Source organism: Rhinolophus ferrumequinum, chromosome 12, assembly GCF_004115265.2.
Source record: "Rhinolophus ferrumequinum isolate MPI-CBG mRhiFer1 chromosome 12, mRhiFer1_v1.p, whole genome shotgun sequence".
Lineage (NCBI taxonomy): Eukaryota > Metazoa > Chordata > Mammalia > Chiroptera > Rhinolophidae > Rhinolophus > Rhinolophus ferrumequinum.
In genome coordinates, this window is record NC_046295.1 from 32688742 (window position 1) to 32713688 (window position 24947).

The 24947-nt window shown below is 34.9% G+C and overlaps 1 protein-coding gene across 1 annotated transcript in view; it reads left to right on the plus strand.

Moving 5' to 3' along the window:
* Positions 1 to 24947, plus strand: part of RFX3 (regulatory factor X3) — a 258294-nt gene that overhangs the window by 48610 nt on the left and 184737 nt on the right. The window lies entirely within an intron of this gene.

Sequence of the window (24947 nt, forward strand, 5' to 3'; positions counted from 1 at the left end):
TGATTTAAAAAGAAATGAATGTTGCTTAAATGCTTTAGATCAGGGGTGTCCAAACTTTTTTCAACGGTTTTCACCAACGGCCATATGCGATAAAATACACAAACAGCCGGGCCACTCACTCGAGGTGAAGTACGTATTGCCTCACCTGGTTTATTCAAGTAAACTAAATATATTTTTGGAATTTGCTGCGGGCCAATTAACAATGGATTGTGGACCGCAGTTGGCCAGCGGGCTGCAGTTTTGACACCCCGGCTTTAGATAGACTGACGTTTTTGTTAGAGATAGGCTCCAGATATACTAAATGCACATATTTGATCCGCATAGCATAAACTGTGAGTCTGTATTTAAATTCCACTTTGCTTTCTTTAGAAGTGTTTATAAAAGTAATGAAAATTTTAGTTTCATGCAAAAGCATAGAAAAATGAGGACGCAAATTACACAGAAAATAATTATTGAATAAGTTTTGAATGATAACTATAAGCTAGTGATATGTATGTGTTGTATCATTTTATCATTATACTATCTTTCTAGAGTATTATTATCTATGTTTCATCAATTGGGAAAAATAGATTAAGAAAGCAGCTGACTTGCCCAAGATTATTTAACTAATAGCTGGTGGAGCTGAGATTTGAACTGTGGTCTGTTTAACACTAAAGCCCAAGCTTTTAAATATGACTTTACACCTTAATATCCGGTGCTTTAATATTCCTGGCCCACTTTCAAAAACTTCTCTCTTCCTGTCAATTTCAGCGATAACATTCAATGACTTGACAACAGTGACCTTTCTAAACAAATATAGAGTGTTACAGAACCAGATGGCCCAAGATTATATTTTATTTTTCTGGCTCAAAATAAATTGCCTGCTCTAAGACTGATAAAGTCCAAAAAAGACCCTTCTGTGTCCCAGGACTTCATCAGGCCACATGGCCAGCCAGTACCCTTTATCATGAGCCAATCACGAGTACAGAGCCTTATGACTTTATACTATAATTTAGATTGGGTCCTAATGAAAGGCAAGAAGCTGTTTTACTAAAGGAGATCATCCTGGCTTTCAGTAATGACAGTGCATTTTGGTAGAAAGATTCTGAGGAATTAAAGATAGAAAGGCAGTACTACTATCTGTCCTGTTAAGTGGACGTAAGCAAGGAGAAAGCTGATTTATAATTTAACAGTCTACCCAATTAGGCATCTTTTTTTTTTTTCCTGTTGGGATTTAAGTAGGATTTTTCTAGTGATTAGAAACCTATTCTTAATCATCCAAATTTTGGGTGGGATCTTTTTGACAGTCTTAGATAAATATCTTTAGAAAATAAATTTTATATTAGAAACATGTTACTGTATCACAAAATATAAACATAATCCCGTTATGAGCTCAATTACACTTAGCGAAGTTCAGATTGAGAGAGACCAGTATACAGGGCAGGCGTAGAAATGTTTCAATGATACTATATTGAAGCCGTTTTGTAATGGACAGTAAATTACTATAACAAAAGAAGCACTGGACTTGGAGTCAGGAGGCCTGTGTTTGAGATTTGGCTTTGCCATTGCTCTGTAAGGATCCTTGAGCACGTGGTGTAAATTCTCTGTCTCAGTTTTCTCATGTGTACAATGAGGCCAGAAATATATTACCTGCCTTCATTACAGAGTTGTTCTGAGGATCAAACGAGGGTGCATGTGACAAAGTTATAGTGGTGTACAAATGAATGCTGTTATTATTGTGGCACCTACTATATAATGGAAAGTGTTCTAAGTTGTGAATAGGACCAACATATATTTGGAATTGCTCTGTTATTTAGTAGTTTGGTGATTTGGTTCAAGTCATTGCAATCTTTTTGAGACTTAGTTGTCTCACCTAATCCCTTTTACAGACTTGTGAGAATTACATGAGTGTAGATGCTTTCTTTTTTATTATTAAATTTATTGAGGTGACATTGGTTAGTAAAATTATTTAGGTTTCAAGTATGCAATTCTCTAACACATCATCTGTGTATTGCATTGTGTGTACATGCTTTATCAAAGTTTTATCAAAACAGATTTCAGAAAGTTAAAAAAGAAATAGCCAGAGGCTTCTTAGCTGTTCCCAAACAAGATAAATAATTGATGGAATATTAGGATATTAGTGCTGGAAGGATCCTTGAAGGTCATCTATCATATCCTCCTCATTTTAAGACAAAGGATTGCCTTTGAATCATATTTTTCTCATTTCTGTCATGTTTATATGCATACAGAATAACACTGTCACCAGCATCATCAACTGTAAAGGATGACAACCATCTTTCAATCTTGATAGATACAGATTTCTAAAAATATAAAGTCCGAGAAGAACTCTGCTTGGAGGTAGTATTGCGTTGTGAAAAGAATTTGGGCTTTGTTGTCAAAAGTTAAGATGGAATCTTGATCCTGTCAGTGATTAGTTTGGGCACAGTGAGAAATGTACTTAGAGTCTGGCGCAGTGTAACTACTTTACTATTTCTTTATGTGTCACATAGCCATGTCTTTGTCTGTACCATAACTATTTTCACGTGTGATTCTGTGGATGTGAGATGAGTTTGCTTTTTATGCTATTTATACTAATGGTGCTTGACCTTTTCTCCCTTCTCCGCAACAAATACAATAGTGATTCCTCAAGATTGTAAGGAGAGATTGTGGCAAAGCAGAATCTTGGAGTTGTGGGTCAGCTGTAGTTAGAAAAGTCTTCTCTTTAAGGCTGGTTTATGGATTTAAATATGGAACTATAATTTTTAAAATGATAATTCTGTTAGACCATATGTCAAAATTGTTTCTTACATTGTTGATTTTAAAAGTTTTAATTATTTTACGTTGGTTTTGCTTATACTAGGAGTTAACATGTGTTTAAGAACATTCATTAGAAAGCTAAATAGGCAGGGGTTTCATATGATTTAAAAATAATATTGAGTGTACTCCTGTGAGAAGAAGAGCTTTACTAAAGAAATTAAAAGGAAAATAATGCTTTATCACTGAAAACTCAGTAAGAGCAAATGCAGAGAATATTTGTCTGTCATCAGACAAATATTTTTTGAATAAAGACCTTTGTGTGCTTTTTAGGGCACAATGTTAAAAGATTTCATAGTTTATATATTGATGATTAATTTGTTTTTTATTGACTTATTAAGAATATCACTTTTATTCTTATTTGGCATCTTGGAAATACACAAGTTCATCCTAAAATTTGAAAAAAGAAAATTCAAAACCAGTTAGTTATGCAGTTCTAGAATTTAATGGGACTAGATTGGAAAACTGAAGATTGGTAGATTAAGGAGAAGAATATACAAGCATAGATGCCTGTGAGTCAGCGTGAATTTTCTATCATTTATCAGCATTTCAACTTTGGGACATGTTTTCCTTTCTCTCTTTTTGTTAATTAAATCTGAAGTGGATCGAATTTCTCCCTTGATCATCTATAACATAATTTCATTGTAACCAATAGTCTGTGGGCTTTCAGTTGTTTTTTTTTTAATATGAATTTTTGTGGAGAGGCTTTGTATCTGTCTAAATTTTGGCTGCACTAATTGGAGAATGGATATTACAAAATATTGGCAGTTGGTTTTTTAAATATTAAAATGAATTGGTTATGAAGAGATACAAACGGGTAGTTTTACATTTTCAACTTGTTTTTACATTGTCCTCAGAATGTTTAATATTTGTAATGAAATTATGTGTTGTTTTTTTGCAAAAAGAAAACAATCGGGCAAAAATATGAGAAATGTTTTCAGTTGTCCAAGGCTAATGTTGACTTAAATAGGTCTAGGTTTTCATGGTTGACAGCTGCAGATAATTAGCTTTCTCTTCCTTAACAAAGAAAGCAAATGGGGCTGCAAGACATTCATTGCCTTTTCTGTCATCATAATAATAATGTATGTATTTAACTTCTGCAGTTTCTTAAATTGATTTAGTGCTAAGCTGCCTACATTACATATAATAGGACTGACAAGTGAAAGCTGCAGCACATATTTGCGAGGCAAAAGGAAGCAGTGATTGACAGCAAAGTTCCTCTCTACAAGAAATAGCTGTGTTATGGAGCTCAAAAAGGGCTAGATACATAATTCTTAAAATTGTACAGCAGATTCACGAAATGAATTTTAAAATGTGATTGCCACTGGTGTATTTGAGTGTCTGTGTTCTTGGCTCTGGAAGAGGGGCATAGACGGACAGAATCTCCCCTGAGTGCTAAATATGAGGAATTCCTTTTAAGCATTTATAATTTAAGATCAATACTTCCAAATTATAGATCAAATTAAATTGTGTACCCTGTATCTCACCATTTCCTTCAGCTTTGATTCACATTATTTGAAGAAGCCAAATAATACATCAATTCAAACGAGCATTTTAAGGCTGAAAATTTATTTTCAAATGTCTGTAAAACTTGGGGTATCATTTCTGGAAAGTTAATCGTATGAAGCTTGGTGGTTTCTTTGGGTCAGAGAATGGCTAAGTGTGATCATCTTTCAAAGGTACTCACAGTGTTCTGCAGTTCCTTTGTTTCTGTGACACAAGCCCAGAAACTACAGTTAAAAAGACAACTTGGTGATTGTTATTCAGTAATGCTCTATGATGAGCCCAGAACGCCGGACTTCACGGTATATCATGGCAGTGCTTTTTGTTTTGATGACAACTGCTTGTGTGTTGGGTGGGGGGGGTGGCAGGGGAGCCCTGAGTGTCCTTGTACGTTGGCATCCTCTACTGGCCATTGCAAAGCGCAGCACTGACCTCTGCTCTTTCCATTGCATACATCAGGCGTTGTGTGTGATTTTTGTTGGACTCAGCCCTCATTACTGTGGTCCTAACCCTCGTTGTTATCCCCTTTTCAAAAATTGGTTTATCTGTTGGATCTCGAGTTATAGTTATTAAAGAGTTACTAAGCCAATCTTCTGGTCAATAAACTAATATCATAAATGAATGGAATTGTTTAGAATCTTGGGAGAAATTACAAATATAACCCTGCTCTGAGAAATAATTTACTTCTCAGAGGTAAGCTAGATTTCATCTTTTTGTAAAATTTAAAGTACTTTCTCAGTTGCACACCTTTGATTAGGAAAAAAAAAATACCCGGATCCATCCCCTGGACAAAAGCTTTGACTCAATGATAGATTTATGTAAACAGATATTTATTAATTCTAATAGATTTATGTATACGAACTATCTTAGAAGTGTCCAGAAAATGGGCATAAAGTCTTACTGGGCTTTATAAATATGGGTAACTCTGAGGGCTGGTGGAGGGTCTAGACTTTTAAGAATAGACAAACAATCTAAACAAAATATCCAATGGCAGTAAACCCTGGGTTATTCTGGTTTTAGGAGTAGAGATGAGCATTGTATAATGTCTGACCAAATATCTTTGTGTTTGGGGAATAATTTGACCACTGTAGAAGATTACCTCCACAAAATAGATCCACTTGTTGACATTTCAGTTTTACCAGTGGCTCTACTGGTCTCCTAGTTATCTTTGAGCCTCTTGAAGTTTTCAAATAAGACAGCCAATTGAATCTTTTTATAGTCTCATAGACAGTGACTTTTATTCTCACTGCTCCACCTATTCCTGGATTATTATTGTAGAGCACTAGTAGGTCTTGCTTCCATGTTCTTTGCTTTCTAGTTTAACCCATACAACATGGGCCATATGTATTTGACTAGAGTATTACTTTGATCACATTACAGTTTTTTTAAAAAATGATTATTTTCTTGAGAAAAGGAACTGAATGGTATTAGAGAATGGAGGAAGAAAAGAGCGCTCTAGGTTATGAGTGGGAAGATCTGGTTTCTTTTCCTTTTTTCTTTTTTGCCCTGTCTCTAGCTGTATGAACTTAAAAAAAATATGCTTTCCTAAGTCTCTGTGTCATCATGGTTTAAAGTAATTTGTTATGAAGTTTGGTTGAGATAATGTATGTGAAATTGCTATGAGCTCTGTAAAACTCTATTACTTTTACTGCTGTAGACTAAAAAGGCCAAATTCCTAAGTCTAGAATTTCCAAATAGCTTTATCTCTGTACTGTGCCTGACACATAATAGATATACAATAAATATTTCTTGGATATATGAACCCTATCTTTCCAACCTTATCTGTACTTCTCTCTAATCTTCAATTCAGATAATTCAGATAATCTTCAATTCTACTTTCTTCACTGAAAATGCTCACATAGTCACATCTATGTCAGTCTCATGCTCATTCATCTTTTTCAAACCTGTTGTTCAGGAATAATAAGGTCCCTCATAGGTCATTCTAGTCCACTTTTGCTTTGTTTTTGTATCGTCTTATCATGGGAATCTTACTGTCTTTACCACTCATCACTCTATTTTGGCATATATACTATCTTGTATTATTAATAAAAGTATCCTGTGTGTATGCTTTCTGTTCTCAGGTTTACTGTAATCTCCTGGAATACAGAATAATGGCTTTGATTTTTGTAATTACTCTTTTAAGGATATTTTAATGTGACTTGTAGTATATCCAAATTGACATATTGATGAGTAATGGTTTATATGTATTTGCCAGGAGATAAAGTTTAGAACAAGGTTTTGCACATTGTGAGAAGTGGGATACTAAGATGCTGAAAGACCACTGACACTCTGACTTACAGGGTAAAGACTTCAGATTGTGAGGATTTGGGGGGAGAGTCCCCCTTTGGAAAAGAATGACCTGCCTGTTGTTATCAGTTAAAGAGTCTTCTATGTTAATAAAGCATCCTTTAAAATGCAGATACCTTAATTAGTAACATGGTAATATAGTTTCCTTGTGAATATAATTGAAGTGAAAAAAAGGCATAGAAATTGTAGAGATGAGAGGAAGACTGAGTTTCCCACTGACACCCTTTTGTGGGCTTTTTTGTTTATGTTTTTTTCTTGCATTTCTACACATTCAAATCAAACAAACTGCAGTTATTTTTTGGATAGGTAAGTTATCAGACATTCCCACCAATGTAATGTCTTCAACATATATTTGATTGCTTTTCATTTTTATTGGCTTTGGTGAGGTGTAGTTTACATACAATAAAATTCACCAATTTTAAGAGTACAATTTGATGAGTTTGGGCAAATGCTGTCATGTACCACTTATCACAATCAAGATATAGAACATTTCCATCACCTCAAAAAGTTTGTTTCTTCCTTTTTATAGTTAATTCTCTTCTCATTCTGTCCCCGGGCAACCACAGATCTTCTTTATGTCATTGTTGTCTTGTCTTTCTAGAATTTAATATAAATGGAATTATACATTATGTAGTTTCCGTACCTGGGGTCTTTTAGATTGTACCTGCATAGGTAGCATGGAGTTTGTTCCTTTTTATTGCCGAGTAGTAGTTCATTGTATGGCTATACCACAGTTCATTTATTCTGTTTACTAGTTGGTGGGTATTTGGATTGTTTCTAGTTTTTGGCTATTATGAATGAAACTTATGTATGTTTACTACAAGTGCTTATATGGGCATATGTTTTTATTTCACTTGGATAGTTAAGCAGGAGAGAGATTGCTGAGTTATAGGATATGTTTAACTTTATAAATAACTACCAAACTGTTTTCCAAAGTGGTTGTACCATTTTACATCCCTGTTGATAACGTAGAAAAGTTCCAGTTGCTCTGCTACTTTGCCAGCACATGGTTACTGACAGTGCTTTTAATTTTATTTATAGTTCCAGTGAATATGTAGTAGTAACTCACTGTAGTTTTAATTTGTATTTCACTGAAATGACCAAAGCATTTTTTCATATGCTGTTGGTCATTTGCCTATCTTCTGTAAAGTGTCCAAACCATTTGCCTATTTTTTAAAAACTATGTTTTTTGTCTCCTTCTTGAGTTCTTTTTAGATATTTGCATATTCTGGGTACAAACCCTTTGTCAGAAATATGTTTTACAGACTTTTTTCCCACATCTGTGGGCTTGTGCTTTTCATTTTCTTAAGTATCTTTTCAAAGAACGAAAGTGTTATTTTGATCAAGTTAATTTATCAGTTTCCTTCTTTGGAATTTTGTGAAGTATTGAAAATTTTTGTCAAACTTAATTTCATTTAAATACTCTCATGTTTTCTTCTAGGAGTTTATAATGTTATCTTTAGGTCTATGATAAATTTTGAGTTAATTTTTATATATGGTGTGAGTTAAGTTTCATGTCTTTCCATATGAATATCCAATTTTTCCAACACCATTTTTTGAAAAGACTATAATTTCTCCATTGAATTACCTTGGCATTTTTATTGAAAATCAATTAACCATATACGTGTGGGTTTGTTTCTGTTTCAATTTTTTAAAATATTATCTTTATGTCAATACCCTATTTTCTTGATTCCCATAGCTCAAAATTAGGTTGTATAAAATTAGGTTGTATAGTCTTAAAATTAGGTTGTATATAATTCATCCCACATTATATTGTGTTTCTAAATTTTTGTGGTTATTTCAGGTCCTTTGTAGTTGCATATAAATTTTAGAATTAGCTTCTCATATTCCATGAAAAACCTTCCTGGTATTTTGATTGGAATTGCATTGACTCTATAGATCAATTTCAGGAAAATTAATATCTTAACAATATCCATGAACATGGTATATCTCTATTTATTTAGGTTTTTGATTTCTCTTACCAATGTTTCCCAGTTTTCAGTGTATAATTCTTGCATATACTCTCAAGATTCATCTCTAAGTATATCATTTATTTGATACTATTATAAATGATATTATATGCTATTATAAATTTTAATACTAGCATTGTTTATAATGTTATAATGTACTTATAACCTCATAATGTCACTAAATGTATTTATTATTTCTAACAGCTTTTCAAAACAAATCTTCAGAATTTTCTGCAGGGATAATCATATTATCTGCAAACAATGACAATTTTACTTCTCCCTTTTTGATTTTTCTGCCTTTTATTAACTTTTCTTGTTGTATTGTATTAATTAGGACCTACAGTCTTGAATAGAAATGGTGAGGAAGGATATCTTATTCTCTTCCTGATCTTAGAAAACACTCCAACTTTCACTGTTAAGTATGCTGTTAGTTATAGTATCTTTGTAGATACCTTTTATCAAGTTGAGGGAGTTCCTTTCTATTTCTAGTTTGCTGGAGTTTTTATTTATGAGTTGAATGTTAAAGAGAGATAATCTTATGCTTTTTCTCTTTTAATCTGTTACCCTGATTGATTTTTATGATAAAGCAACTTTGAATTCTGGGCTAAGTCATGATTTATTGTACTTTTTGTATGTATAATATATTTATTATACTTTTTGATTTGTTAGGATTTTGTTATAGATATGTTTGTGTCTGTTTTCTGGAGGAATATTGGTAGTAGTTAAATTTTCTTGTGTTTGTCATTTACTCTTTTCTAAATCAGGATGTTAATCCCAGCCATATAAAATGAGTTGGGGAATGTTCCCCTTTTATTTTTGGGAAGAATAAACACCAACTGATTTATATATTGGGAAATGCAGAAGTTCACTTGGGTTACTCTAACAACTTATTTATTGTCACTGAAATAAGAAATAATTTAATATATGATAAAGGGCATGTTCTTCCTTTTAGTTATTCTCCAAATGGTTAAAAATAAAATAAAACAGAAAACAAAATAGCTTATGCTAATATGTTTATACAGTTGTTTGTAAAACTTAATATGCAAATTAAAAATTTCCTAACTTTAGATGTGAATTTAGTATCAATAAACCAAAATATATAATAGCATATTTCATAGAGATATTAATACTTGCATGTTATTTTGTTTATTGAGTCATTTTGTAAAGTCCCTATACATTCTCATTAAGTCATACTCTATACTTCAACCTCTTAACAGACTTGTCAGTGATAATTGTTATATTTACAGTAACTTTAAAAAGAAAATTTTGATTTAGCAGAGTTTTGTTCTTATTGTACTTCTTTCTGGGCAAAACCTATTCTTTGAAAGTATAATCGTTCTTTAATTATCTCCTTTTATATGGGCAGACTGGTAGATATATTCCAATTACTTTGTCATTGATTTGACTTGACCTTATTGGATGGCTTTTTATATGTTGGCATTAAAACTATTCTATCTTCATGGAAAGCACATTCTGTGAACTTTAGGATCAGGATGATGAATGTTATTTACTGACTAACACAGTATCTGTTAAAATTATTTTGAAGGATTTGGAAATTGGATTGGATGAATAAAAATTATAAACTATGTATTTTAATAAAGAAATGTAAAACTCAATTTATGTTTACATGTGATGAAAATAGTTTTGTTTGTTCATATACTTTCAACAGTATTAAATGTCTAATTTTGCTGCGAGGTTTAAAAACATTTGCTATGTATGTTTTGCTATCTAGCTTAGACTTGAAACCCCCTGAGAAGAAACTCTATGCCTTGTAAATCCTCTAGTATATTCTTGCTTTGATAAATATTATATAATATTTATTAGAATAATGAGATTTCAAAACTACCTGAAAAATTTAAATTATATGAAATAGAATTTCATGAGGTGCTTATTAAATAGATCCTTTTTCATTTTTCCTCTTGCAATAATAATGAACTTGAAATTTTTCTCCTGTGTAAATTTGCTAAATGCTTACATTGCAGTAAATACCACCTACGTAATGACATAAGATATAAGAATCAATAGCTATAACTAAATCATTAAGCATATTGTTGATACTTTGCATGATTATATTTTATGAAGTATCTCACCCCATGAGTTGCATTTACACTTATTTACTGTTTGAAATGTCATAAAAAGTCAAGTTACAAATTGCTATGTTAAAGGCAGTAGAGGGAATACTTCTGTAATGTATGTTTTAAGTGAATATTAGTGAAAGAAAGAAAAAGAAATAGTAAATCTTAGGGATGGATGTTACAACTCACTGAGAAATGTCAGATTTTGTAGATTATCATAACCTGGTTTTTTTTACTAGAAAAATAATTCTCTGGGAACATTAAATACATCACAGTGAGAATATAATGTAGTTCTCTGTTGCATATCTAGTAATAGTATATTGACTGTTAGGAAATGCTTTGGTTAACTGATCATCTAGTTTCATCCTTTCTAACTATAGAAATAGATGTATACTTAGAAATGGTAAGAAAATAGCGAGCAGTGTTTTGGAGCTTTCCGATAGTGCCCATGTGTAGCTTATAACTAACTACTATCAAGTATTAATGTAATTAATAATATAACAAATGGTTTGAGGATTTTCCTAGCCTGTAATATTCCTCCTATGCCTGGGAGGATGAGAGGTAAGGTATAAGCTCTCAGATTCTGTGAAATCCCGCCTCAGTTAAGGGGTACAAAAACTGAGGTAAATAAGTGACTTGAATAGGTTGTACAACAATTTCAGTATTAGTTTCAAGTTTAATGCTCAGAAAAGTAAAATTGAACATTAAAAGTTATATTGTTTATTTTAAAATGTTGGTTTATCTTATTTGATGAGTGTATGTATATAAGAGAGAGGAAAACTGGGCAATTATCAAGGTGATAATTGTTTTATTGAACGAGGACTTTTTTTGTAACAATAATGTTAAATCTTATAGTGTGGCATTGTAAATATTAAATTATTTTGTTTCATGTATGGGTTCATTAAGGTACAAGAATATTTGTGTTTATTTGAAACTATTTAGTCTTTAGCATAAATTGTTTAGATTCTGATTTGATGTGTTACATTATAAGAAATTTTAGCACTTTAATATAATATAATTTTTAGAACACAGAGTAGATTTAGTGTCTATTCTAGGTACTTGATTTGTAACTTTTAGATTTTTTTTGGCCCCTGCCTTCCATTGTCCAATTTGTCCCAAACCCTTTAACAAAGCTAGTGAGTTTGTGCACTTGTGCCTAAACAGAGTTATCAGCCAGGATAATGATAAAAGGCAACAGTAAGATCCCAGACCAAGGTCCATTGATACATAACCATCTTTTGAAATTGAGTACTTGTTACGATAAAGTTCCCCTCAATCACATCACTACATGGTTATTTAAAATCTGTTTTCTTGATTATAAAAGCAAAACGTTTTATAAAGAGGAAAGAAACTAGTTACTAATATTTCATCACCCATAAGTACAATAGATTACCTTCTTTAGGTAATAAAATTTAAAAAATAAAATTGTATTAGTATAATTATTAGAAGATGCCCTCTTTTAAATGCCACCTTCTATCGAAATGTACCTTTTTTTGAGTAGAGTGGGTGAGAAAATATGGAAAGATGGTGGATAACTCAGTAGGGGTGACATGATACTTAAGCGTCAGAGGGAAAAGAATCCCTGTCAAATCACTGAAGCATAGACCAAAAAGGGAAAAATAGACATCTGATCCTCATGAGCATGACTGTGGAAATGGAAGGTTATACAAGTTAGAGAGTATTGTGAACCATGTTACATTTTATTTACTACATCACTTGTAATTTTTGTAGTATATTTTGACTCTGGTTATTTTTTGGTTAGCTTTCTGCATCCAAATGAAAACAATGTTTTCACAATAGAGGAATACCCCATAAGGGTGTCAGTTTTATATTTTCAAGTTCTTTATTCTCAAAATTTAATCAGTAGGATGTTGTCCTGGAACTTTCCAGGTGTGTTTTCCACTTTTCACGATGTGGTTGGGGTAGAAGTTCTTCCTGTTTATCGAATGAGGAAACTTTGGTAAAATTCCTTTGATTCTGAGATAACTAAATGAATATGTTGCATAAATCATGTCATAGCCAACAGTTGTCACCTGGCACTAGAGCTTGATGAAATTTAAAAATGTTGGCTCATTGCCTGTAGTGTTCAGTTACAGTTCTATAGAAAGTCTGTTTGTACAGATGAAGCAGTTCTTGGTCATGTAAGATTCATCTCTCAAGTGATAGGGCGTGAATTTATTGCAGAGATCTCTGAGCTCCCAAGACGTACTCAGTGAGACTTTGTTTTAATTTCTCATTGCTCTCTCTGGCACACTTATAAGAAAATGAAACAGAAACTCAACTTGGTGAAAACCTTAGTGTGTATTTAGTCCAGCATCAACCTCAGTGCAGGAATGTTTTCAATAATATTCCCAGTAGATAGTCGAATTTGGGTTTTCAGATACTGGTTTTATTTGTAGCAGTTGACTCCCTCTCAAGCCTGGTCTTTACTTTCATCTATAACCAAACGAACGTTCTACGCCCATCTTTACTTACTGGCAGTTTATTCTTTTCCTACAGAATGATAAAGATCTACTCAGCATGTGCAGAAAGAGGGTAATAAACCCATGCTCTTTGACTGCAGAAGAAATTATAGATATAGGGTTGTGTGCTTTACACAGAGCCAAACTTTTCTTCCTGAAAACTACATTAGATTTTGCCATTACCAGACTTTAAACCTTCTGTCATAGGAAAACTGTATATTTTTTTATGTCTTTGGATGTTAAACAGATGCATACCCACATAAAAAAGTTCCTTTCTTTCCATTTCTCACCCCCATTATGCTCCCTCTTCATGGGTAACCATTCTCATATTTTTTTATCTGAATCTTTTCATTTGTATGTGTCCCTATGAAACATGTAGATTTGTTTTGTGTGTACACAAACAGTGGATTTGCACGTATTTTAAGTTTGCATTACTGGCATTATGCTGTAGACATTATTTTGTTTGCCCTCACTAAAGATCTGTCTATGTTATTGGGTATATATCTTGACTTCTAACTGTAGCATAGTATTCTGGAGAGAGCATTTGCTTCATTTTATTTTTCTTAGGTGTTGAACACCTAGATTACATAGCCTTTTTATAATTGACTCCATATTTTCAGGCTATGTCTTGCACTTTATGCACCTTAAGTCCCAGTGACATGAAGCTAATTACTCTTGTACGAAAATCGTGTACTTTTTATATTGCCATGCCTTTGCACATACTTCCTATCTTTTAATGACTACTCTTCAAGAGTCAACTCAGATAGTAGCATTTCCTTGATGAAGATTTCAGCGGCTATTTCGTACTTGAGCTACTACTATGTTCTTCTCATGCAGTACTTACTTTTATCTTGGTAATGTAGAAGCTGATATGTCTGCCTAAAAGTCTGCTTTTCCCTCTGGATTCCTTGAAGGCAGGGACAAGATCTTAGAGGTATCTTTGTATTCTTTGCTGTAGTTTGGTGAAATGCGTATTTCTGGAAAGCAGTAAAACATTAATTGAAAGAATGAAATGTGTGTAGGTTCTTTAAAATGAAATACTGACAAAAGCACAAATGATTCTCATACGTAAGAAAAAGTTGGAACACAAATACAAAAGTAGCGTAAAAGAGAGAGAGTAGCATACAGGAGGCTGAATACTGAAATGAATTGAAGCTTGTAAAGATGCTAAATACTATAACATGCTATGTTCACATTCTGAAGGAACACAAGAAAGAGGATAAACTATTGTTGGGGACAGATTGTGTAATACTAGATGTTAGAGTGAAGGCAGAGCTAAGGAACTCCTGTGTCGGTCTCAACTTCAAAAGAAAATGATATTCAAATTCAGTCAAGAGATTAATGATAGTAGCAGGGGAATTAAAGTCCAAGGAAAATGAGGCAGTGATGAGAAAGTGCTTGGATGCTCTCAAATAGTTAATGCCCTAGGATTAGTAGACTTGGAAAAATGAACAATTTGGTGATCTTTGAGCAATTATGATCATTACCAGAGGTGCCAAAAGACTAAAGATCCCTGCAGATACTGTTTTTTATTTTCAAAAGAGGGCTAAAAGTATAATTCTGTAACTCTAAGATTAGTGGGTTTCAAGTCTATCTTTGGGACGATTTATAAATTTTTGTTACGATTTTTATGATTAAAGATAATAAAATATAGCTAATATACAATATTATATTAGTTTCAGGTATACACAATAATTATTCAACATTTATATACCTAAAGAAGTGATCACCATGTCAAGTCCAGCAACCATCTGACCCCATCCTATACGATCTCAATATTATTGACTATATTCCCTGTGCTCTACTTTACATTCCCATGACTTACTCGTTTTACACCTGGAAATCTGAACCTTTTATTCTCCTTCATCCTTTTCCTCCCTTTGAAAAAATACTCAATTATAGTTGACATTCAGTATTATTTTATATTAAATTCAGGTGTACGAGTACAGCATAGTGATTAGACATTTATATAATTTAAGAAGTGATCCCCTGACTAGTCTAGTACCCACCTGGCAATATACATAGTTATTAGCATATTATTGACTATATACCCTATGTCTTATTTTACAACCCCATGACTATTTCTGTAGCTCCCAATTTGTACTTCTTAATGGTTTCACCTTTTTACCCTGTCCCCCAATCCCTTCCATCTATCACTCCAATGAATTTAGTATCCATCTGACCCCATGCATAGTTATTAGAATATTATTGACTATATTCCTTATGCTCTACCCTACATCCCCATGACTACTTTGTAACAACCAATTTGTACTTCTTAATCCTTTACCCTTTTTCACTTACCCCCAATCTCGCTCCTGTCTGCAAACCATGAAAATATTCTCTATCTATGAGTTTGTTTCTGTTTTGTTTGTTTTGCTCTTTAGATTCCACATACAAGCAATAGATTCCACATAGAAGTGAAATCACGTTGCATCCATCTTTCTGTGTCTTACACTCCATTCAGCACAGTACCCTCCAGGTCCATCCATGCCACCGTAGATGGCAAGAACCCATTTCCTTCCCCAGCCAAGCAATATTCCATTGTGTGTATATATATATATATATATATATTCCCTGTATATATATATATATATACACACACACACACACACACCTATTTTTTATCCACTCATCGTTGATGTATACGCAGGCTACCTCCACATCTTGCCTATTATAAATAATGTTGCAATGAACATATGGATGCACACGTCTCCTCCTAGTAGCATTTTGGGTTTTATTGGATAAATACTCTGAAGTGGGATTACTGGGTCTTTCTTTGTCTTTTCTTATAGCCTTTGTTTTAAAGTCTATTTTATCTGGTATAAGTATTACTACTCCAGATTTTTGTTTGTTTGTTTGTTTCCATTTTCATGAAATAACTTTTCCACATGCCTTTACTTTTGGTCTCTGTGTGTCTTTCAATCTGAAGTGGGTCTCTTGTAGGCGGTAGATGTAAGGGTCTTGTTTTCTTATCCATTTAGCCACCTTATCTTTTGATTGGAGTATTTAGTCCATTAACATTGAAAGTAATTACTAATTGCCATTTTATTAATTAATTAATTAACTTCTTATTTATTTATCATTTATTTATTGTTCATCTTAAAGAAGTCCCTCTAAGATTCCTTGTAATTCTGGTTTGGTGTTGATGAACTCCTTTAGGTTTTTCTTGTCTGGAAAGCTCTTTATTTGTCCTTTGATTCTAAATGATAGCTTTGCTGGGTAGAGTAATCTTGGTTTTAGGTACTTGCTTTTCATCACTTTGAATATTTCCTGCCAATCCCTTCTGTCCTGTAAAGTTTTTGTAGAGAAAATAACTGATAGTCTTATGCGAGCTCCCTTGTAGGTAACTGCTTTTCTCTTGATACTCTTAAGATTCTCTCTTTGTCTTTAACTTTTGTCATTTTAATTATGATGTGTCTTGGTGTGGGACTCTGGGTTCATCTTGTTTGGGACTCTGTGCATTTCTTGGGCTTATATATTTACTTTCTTTGCCAGGTTAGGGAAGTTTTCTGTCATTATTTCTTCAAATGGGTTTTCAATTCCTTGCTTTCTCTTCTTCTGATATCCTTATGATGCGATTGTTATTATGCTTGATGTTATCCCAGAGGCCCCTTAAACTATCCTCATTTTTTTTGTATTCTTTTTTCTTTTGCTGTTCTGTTTGAGTGTTTTATGCTACCTTGTCTTCTAACTTGCTGACTCAAACCTCTCCTTCATCTAATCGACTGTTGATTCCCTCTATTGCATTCTTCTTTTCAGTTATTGTATTCATTTCTGACTGGTTCTTTTTTATGTTTTCTATTCCTATTTTTATGTTTCCTATCTCTTTGTAGAAGTTTTCCCCGAGTTCATTGAGCATCCTTATAACCAGTGTTTTGAACTCTGTGTGATAGATTGTATTTTTTCCATTTTGTTTAGCACTTTTTCTGGAGCTTTGTTCTTTTACTTGGGATATGTTTCTTTGTCTCCCCATTTTGGCTGCTTCCCTGCATTTGTTTCTAGTATTAGGTAGGGCTGCTATGTCTCCTAGTCTTAGTAGAGTGGCATTATACAGTTGGTGTGTTGTGGGACTCAGTGGCGCAGTCTCCCAGGTACCAGAGCTGGGTGCTTCACGTGTCTCTTGTGCGGGTTATGTGTGCCCTCCTGTTGTAGTTGAGCCTTGGCTGCTCTTTGCATATAAATGGGAGGGATTGACCCTTGGGCTGATTGGTTGTGAGGAGTAGCTGTGAATACATTGGAAGAGTTGTTGTTTAGGGGCTGACCCTACAAAGGAGGATTTGCTATAGCAGGGCTCTGGTGCCTGTCCAGTCTGCCCTTGGGTGTGTTGTTCCAGGAGTTAGCTGGGTGATACACTGGCTGGGTCTGAAACTGACCACTAGGCATGCCAGCTCCAGGGTCTCCTGGGAGGGACCCTTTCCCATGCCAAGTGCAGCTGCAACCTGTGCCCTGTCCAGGACCACCTGGCATGAGCGACAAACGAATTCACAGATGGCCACTGCCCACGCTGTGCTTGGAGGTACCTCGAGAGGCCAGGTCTTGAACTAATGCCAGCTGTGTCTAGTGCTGGATTTAGGCTTGCTCACCCAGAGGTACCGGACATGCCAAAGCTAGATGCTGCTTGTTTGGGTTCTGTGAACCTTTGAGCAATTTTAGGAATGTCCCAAGCATGAGCCAAGGGAGGCCGTTTATATGGCAAAGCATTGCAAGTGGCTTGAGTGGGCCTGAAAGGTGGGTGAGGCAGGGCCTCAGGGACTCGGCAATGGACCAGTAGTAGCCAGGTTGATGGAGATGCAGATATGAGACGTGACCTTTTGCACCTGCACACTGAGATTGAGGAGGGCTCAACAAAAAAACAGTGGGTTTTGCTAGTCCCTGTGTCTGGGAGAAAGCTGTCCCTCTAGCCCTCTCCCGGAAGCCAGAAAATTCAGTTCGTCCCCGTATGTCTCTGGTGCCTTTTGAACCACTGCCCCAGTGATAGAGCTCAGAGTGAGTGAGTCTGTCAGTGAGTAAGTCCATGCACAGGCCCTTTAAGTGGAACAAGTGGGACTGCACCAGCCGTAGTCTCACTCAGCAACAATCTCCGCTGGTTTTCAGAGCCAGGAGTTATGAGGATTTCTCTCCCTGCCACTGAAATTCTGGGCTGGGGTGCCTGGCGTGGGGCCGGGTCCCCTCACTCCCCTGGGGGGACCTCCACAGCTGAGATATCCTTCCAACTTTTAATTGTCACATGCAGGTGTCAGACCAGCCTGTTCTATGTCTCCTTCCGTCCTCCCAATCTTGAGGTAGCTTCTTCTGTATGTCCTTAGTTCTAGGACTTCTGTGCAGCTAGACTTCAGGCAGTTTGCAGTGATGGTTCTGTAGTTTAGTTTTAATTTTGATGTGGTCCTGAGGTGAAGTAAGTACAGCATTTACCTACTCCACCATCTTTTCCAGATCCTGGGACAGTCTAATTGATCATTAGACCAATGATTTGTGAAAACTTACCTAGAAAAGCAGTCCTCCAGAGACCACATGAATTCACTGGAATGTATCATGTTAACTTGTGTAATATTTTTACCATTTACGTGGAGTAAGTTGATTTTGGCAAGACTTTGGATGAAATGTCTCAAGATATGTTTGTGAAACAGATGGTCAAATTAGGGGCTCCTTTTTGAAACCAGGTAGATTCATAGATGGTGGGAAAAAAATTGATGAGTGGTTGATGTCAGCTTGGAGAGAAGTATTTCTAGTGACATGACATGGCTTTTTCATTCTGTCCTATTAATCATTTTTTATCACTGACTTGGCTGAAACATGCCCATCACGTTTGCATATCACATAAAGCTGGGAGTGAAAGCTAATAGTTTAGATGAGAGGATCAAGATTGAAAAAGAGCTTAGCCAACTGAAATGATTGGCAGAATATAAAGTGGTCCATAATAGTGATTAATATAAAATTCCACATATAGCTTTGTGAAATTATCACACTAGTCAAGAATCAAGTACACATGTTTTAAGAGCAATTCATATTTAGAAGACCTGGGGATTTATAATATAACTGACACTGCCATGTCCCAGGCATAGATTTTTTTTTTTTTAATACAAGCGCAGTGTTTGAAACAGGGAAGGCGCAGTCTCTGTCTTGATAAAAAACAAACAAACAAACAAACAAAAAACCCTTGTGCCGATTGTGTTCATTTAGAGCTTCCAGGTTTTAAGAACAGTTTGGGAACTTTGCCATAAAAGGAATATTTCAAGAACCAGAGTGGTTTCCTTACTAAAACTTAACTGTTGTGTGTATGTGTGTAGAGTGAGAAATCATCAGAATAATAGCTATTTTCAAATATTTAAAGACTGAAAGAGGATTAGCCCAGTTCTGTATTTGTTTAGTTTTTGAAGGAAAGTACTGAGTATCTACTATGGAGTTGGAAATTTTACCAAGGATTGGGATTAAAAACAGAAAAAAAATGACTTCATCTTTACCCATGTGGCACTGATAATCTGGTGGAAAAGTCAGATATTAACCAAATGATAACATGAGTAAATGTAAATTGCAACTATGATACTTACAATGAAGTAGAGGTACCTGGTACCCTGAGAGTATATAGCGGGGACACCTGATTTGGTTAGAAAGGGAAGGGAAGGCTTGCTTGAGGTGAGAAAGAGTGTACATTCACGAGGTGAAAAGGGGAGGACGTAGAGGTCGAGGGTGAGTGAATATGGTGATTATAACGCACAGGAGCCTGTCTGCTGCATAGAGAACACCCTCCAAATCTGAAAAGGGAGAAGGATTCAAGGCACTCAGCCTCTGAAGACCTTGCTTAGAAGTTAATTTTGTATCTAGGAATAGTGGGAAGCATCTTACTTGAAGACTCTGATTTAAATTTGGGAAGAGGTCTCTGTCTATTGTGTGGGGAGTTGACTGGAGTGAGGCCAGAGAGGAGGTGGTAAATCGCCTGAGGGAAGATTTCAGTCAGGTGGACAGGGGATGCTGTGCTGCCAGGAATGGGACGTGTCCCTGAGTGAAAGTGGCATTCAGCTGTGGGGATCAGCTAGGGAAAGGGAGAGAGCCCTGTATTTGGGGGCAGAAGACTTGGGTATGCATCCCAGTTGGACCACTTACTAACTTGGTGACCTTGTACAAATCACATCATTTTTCTGTCTCTTACTTAACGGCACAACTTTTTTGCTCTCAGGTTTTGTCAGGATTAGATGACTTGACAGACGTGAATGATTTACAAACTGTTAAGTGTTACATAAAATGTAAGATTTGAGAAAAAACTGGTCAACAATGGCCATTATTGAACTGGGTAGTTTAGTAGTGGAATGGAATTTCTTAAGTATTTCCTAGTCTGCTCATTTGGGATAGACAGTTCTTTAAGATTTTTATCAGAGTGGTTTCAGATTTCCATTCCTCTCCCCAGTTGTTTTGGAGCATTCACTGACAGACACACTCTGAAAATTTACAATGACTACATGCTTTTTGACTTTCTAGTAATAGTGAAGTTGCTAGATGCAGTTTTAAATCAGATACACATGAGTTGTTGTTTTTGTATGTGTGATCTCAAAAGCAAGAACCAATTTTGAAGAATCTTGTAGCAGAACCTTAATGCAAATTATTAGAAAGTATAAAAAATTCTCCAGTACATATTTTGGTAAGGTAATAGGTTCATATCTTAAGTTACATTTAAGTACATCGAGATACACTTATATTTATTGCTACTCTAGAATGTTGGTTGTGTACATGTATGTGTATGTGTGTGTGAATCCATGCAATATACAGTAGATCCTGTGAGTGGAAATATACCGTTAGTTTTTGAAATGCTTTAATTTAAAACCCATGATAAAAGAGAAATCAAGGTAAGATATGTTGTTTTGCTACTTTTTATAGAAAGATAGGAAAGGAATATTTCTAATAAGTAACTCAAAGCAAGGAGTATACATTAGTAACATTATTTATTCACATTTATGGACACAAAGTCCACATAGCAAATATTTATTGAGTAGCTAAGATATTTATATGCATTCCTTTACCTGTATTTTTATTAAAGTTATTTGCATAAGTTCCCACTAGTCTCAAAAATCTGTGTCTAGGTAAAATACGACATGCACTTTTGCAGTAAGGCACAAGACCAGGATGTAAATATAACCTAAAATTTTAAACTAATGCAGTCTTCTGGCAGCATCCCAAAGACAACTTCAACTGGAGCACTTGCACATTTAATCAAGTTTTATGTTATTGTCCTTGAATATTTTGTAGCTTTTATGGTCTGTAAGAATTATTCAATTCTAAATATATTACCAGTGTGACAGCTACATGTTTCTTATGATTTGAGATGTTTCTGTGCAGAGAAAGAAAAGCTGTACATTCTAGTTATTTAATACTTTTTCTCTAGGGAACTAGGAATAATAATTGCTGAAAAGCAATTGTATTTTAGAGGTGTTAAAACTTGGAATTTGTTTCTGGATGTATAGCTGAGCAGAAGATACGTCTGAGTGAAAAGTCAGCTTTTCCCACAGACTTCCATTTAGACTGATAATGACAGTAATAGGTGGACCAGGTACTATGCTAAGGACTTCATGTGTATTTTTATTTAATCTTTCCAACAACCCTGTGACGTGTGGTTACTGTTATTCCAGTTTTACAGATGAGGAAGCTCAGGTTTAGGGAGGTTACATAACTAGTAAATAGGCCTAGGTTCTATCCCCAGTTACTTTTGATTCCAAGATGTTATGCAATTTTGAAATGGCTGACTTGGTACAAAAGAAGCTGATTGAAATCATTTTAGACTAATATCCTTGAGCCATGCTTCTTACTTTTTGCTATAGTACTATAACACGCAGATAGCTGATACAAAGGTAGAAATAAGAAAGCTATAGTACTTCTTGAGTGATAATGGGTTTCTTGTTGCTTTTGTAATAAGGTTTTAAATAACTAAAACATACACATAGTAAAAAATAAATCAGGTAGCCTGAGGGTATATACAGTATAAATCATGTTTCCCACTCTAGCCTCCTGTTCTCCTACATAGAGGCAACCAATGTATCTAATTTCTGATTATTCTTCCAGAGATAGCGTTATATTGATTGAAAAAAAAACAACAAAAAAACATTTGAGTATCAAGTCTAAAGAAACAAACTGCAGACAGCCAGGTCTGGCACTGAGTTGACATTTGAATGGGCCAAGCCAGAGAAAGCTGGCGCTGGGTGTAGATGAGACACTCGGTAATGAGGTAATGAGAGTGCATAAGGGCCATCCCATTAGCCGGCTTCTGCAGGGGTAACAGAAAGCCCTCCAAGCCGACTTGCCTCATTTTATAGTTAAGGAAATTGGTTGTTTCGGTCACATGAATAGTTGCATGTAGAGCAGAACTCAAATGCAGGGCTATATTTCTCATCTTTCCATTCTAGTGCAGTGCAAGTGACCTCTGGATTTGGGAGTGTTGTAAAGAATTGTACTCTTGAAGTGGTCTAAATTTGACCACAGTTTCAATAGGTAAGCTAAATAGCAAACTTCAGAAAGCCAAAGGCAATAGCAGAGTTTTTTTAACTCTTAAGAGATATTTTTAAATTTTAGAATAGATACAGATTGACAGAAAGGTTGTGAATATAGTACAGAGTTCCCATTATTCTCACACCCAGTTTGCCCTATTCTTAGCAGGTTTCACCAACATAAAGTTACTTTCGCCATCCCCCCTTTCCAGACTGTACTCTGGAAGGAAATCACTATGTGCAGCCCACACTTAAGAAGTGGGGAATTATGTTTCACCTACTTGAGAGTGGAGTATCTTTATAAATTATTTGAAATACTTTTACATGAGAGGTTTCCTCCCCTAATTTATTTCTTTAGATAATCATTTAGTTAAATAAGTATGGATTCATGGATATTTATTTTATATCTTAGGTTATAATCTAATACTTTTTTTTTTTTATTGCTCAAATTATTCTAAGTTTGGCCATTGGGATCTTTTTAATAGGCTCCTGTGTCTCTGACATACCCTCATCGTTTTTTTCTTTTTGAGTACTTTCTTAGTTTCTGGCACTATAGGATGCATCAGACTCACCTTTCTATTTCCTGCTCCACTCTTAGAATCAGTTATTTCTCAAAGGAGCCCTGGTTCCTTTTACTGGAAAATGGTATTAGAAACCGAGATCTGGGTATCAGATATAATAGTAGGTCTTTTGAAACCGAATATGGACTCAAAGGAAAGTTTTAACTATTGTTTCAGGTAGTGCTGAATTAGGTCATAACAAGCAATAATTTACTTGTTAATATTGCTGGAATATAAAATTTACCTGAGTGAGTTGAATAGAATGATCCTAAGAATTTTTAAAGTAAAATTCTGAGAAACATTTTCTTACTGTTTTGTTACTTAAAAAAAAATAACTGTCCTTGATGGCACTTTATTTGATATGTTGTTTGATATCCTTGATATCTGCAGCAGAACTTCAAAACATGGTAATTTGAAGCAGGTTGGGATTAACTTGTGGAGATTGGAAAGACTTTGCACTCCATTAAGAAAATTAGCAAGCATGGAGTCTGTGAAAGACAAGTAATTCATATTTATGTAAAGAATAATACTTTCGTTTGCATCACTCACTAATCATTTTAAATTTGGGTATCCAACAGAGAACTGGGAGAGAATATTAAGGGACAGCAAAAAAAAAAAAAAAAAAAGTTAAAAGAAAGAAAAAAACATTGAGCATAGTTAAAATATCTGGACAGTAGTTGTAACTAATTTATGTCATTCCAGAAGAATATTCTCTATATGAAATCTGGCTTTTCTAACTTTGGAATTGAGATTTTATTAATCTGGGCTATTTGCATATAGATCAGACAACTCTGCAGGGTGGGGTTTAAAAAGTATTTTGTATGTGTATATATGCAGTCTTTGTATGTGTATATATGCAATCTTAGTACAGATGAACGTTTCTTGAATACTTCTTAATTTTATTTTTGCCCTGCCTTGCCACACACATGTTCTGTTTTACTCTTCAGCACTTACCATTTCAATTAAGCTAGTTGAATTTTTACAGCTCATCAAGCAACAAGGTCAGAAGGATCACAGGATCTGATAGGCAAATGCATAGGATGTATGTTGACTGTAAAAAAGAAAACCGTTTTCTGAGAATGAGCCAAATGCTTTTTTCCTGGGCTATGGTCATCACTATTTGTCCTAATCTATTTTAATTTTCTCTCTTAGTTTAACTGTAAAGAATAGTCTTTTACATCAGTGTAAATAGAAAAGCATCAAATTAAACTGATAGTGTGCAATTGCAATTAGTAAGAAGCACAGCACTAATGAGGAAAAGAACCAGTAAGGTATAAACCGAAGCAAAGGTAAATGAAGGGGTCTCTAAAGAATAAGCAAACGTGACTCAGTGCCCAGGAAAACTGAGTGAGGCAGAGATGCCTAGGGAGCCCTGGGATGAAAATAGCTGGAACACCTCAAGAGGGATGGAACTGAGTGCAGAGCTGAGGAACTCATAAAAGAAAGGTCCTGGTATGGGTTGCTGGTGTGTCCCGAAGCTGGCAAAGATTGCCAGGGAGAATATGAAAAGCTGAGCATCATCCTGAGGGTTTAATGGAAGTGATAAAGCCTATGTTTGAGAGCCTGGAAACACTGATCTGAGTCATCATGGAAGGAAACTTAAATGCATTACATGTCTACAGCATGCTTAGGTATGTTACTATGTCATTTAATTCTGGTATCAACTCTTCGAAGGAGGGTATTATTAGTAACAGTATTACAGAAGGAGGACATGAGGCACAGAAGAGGTTGAGAATATGCCGGAAAACACACAGCAACTAATTGGAGGTAAACCCAGACTGGGGTTTAAAAATTTGAATTTTTAATT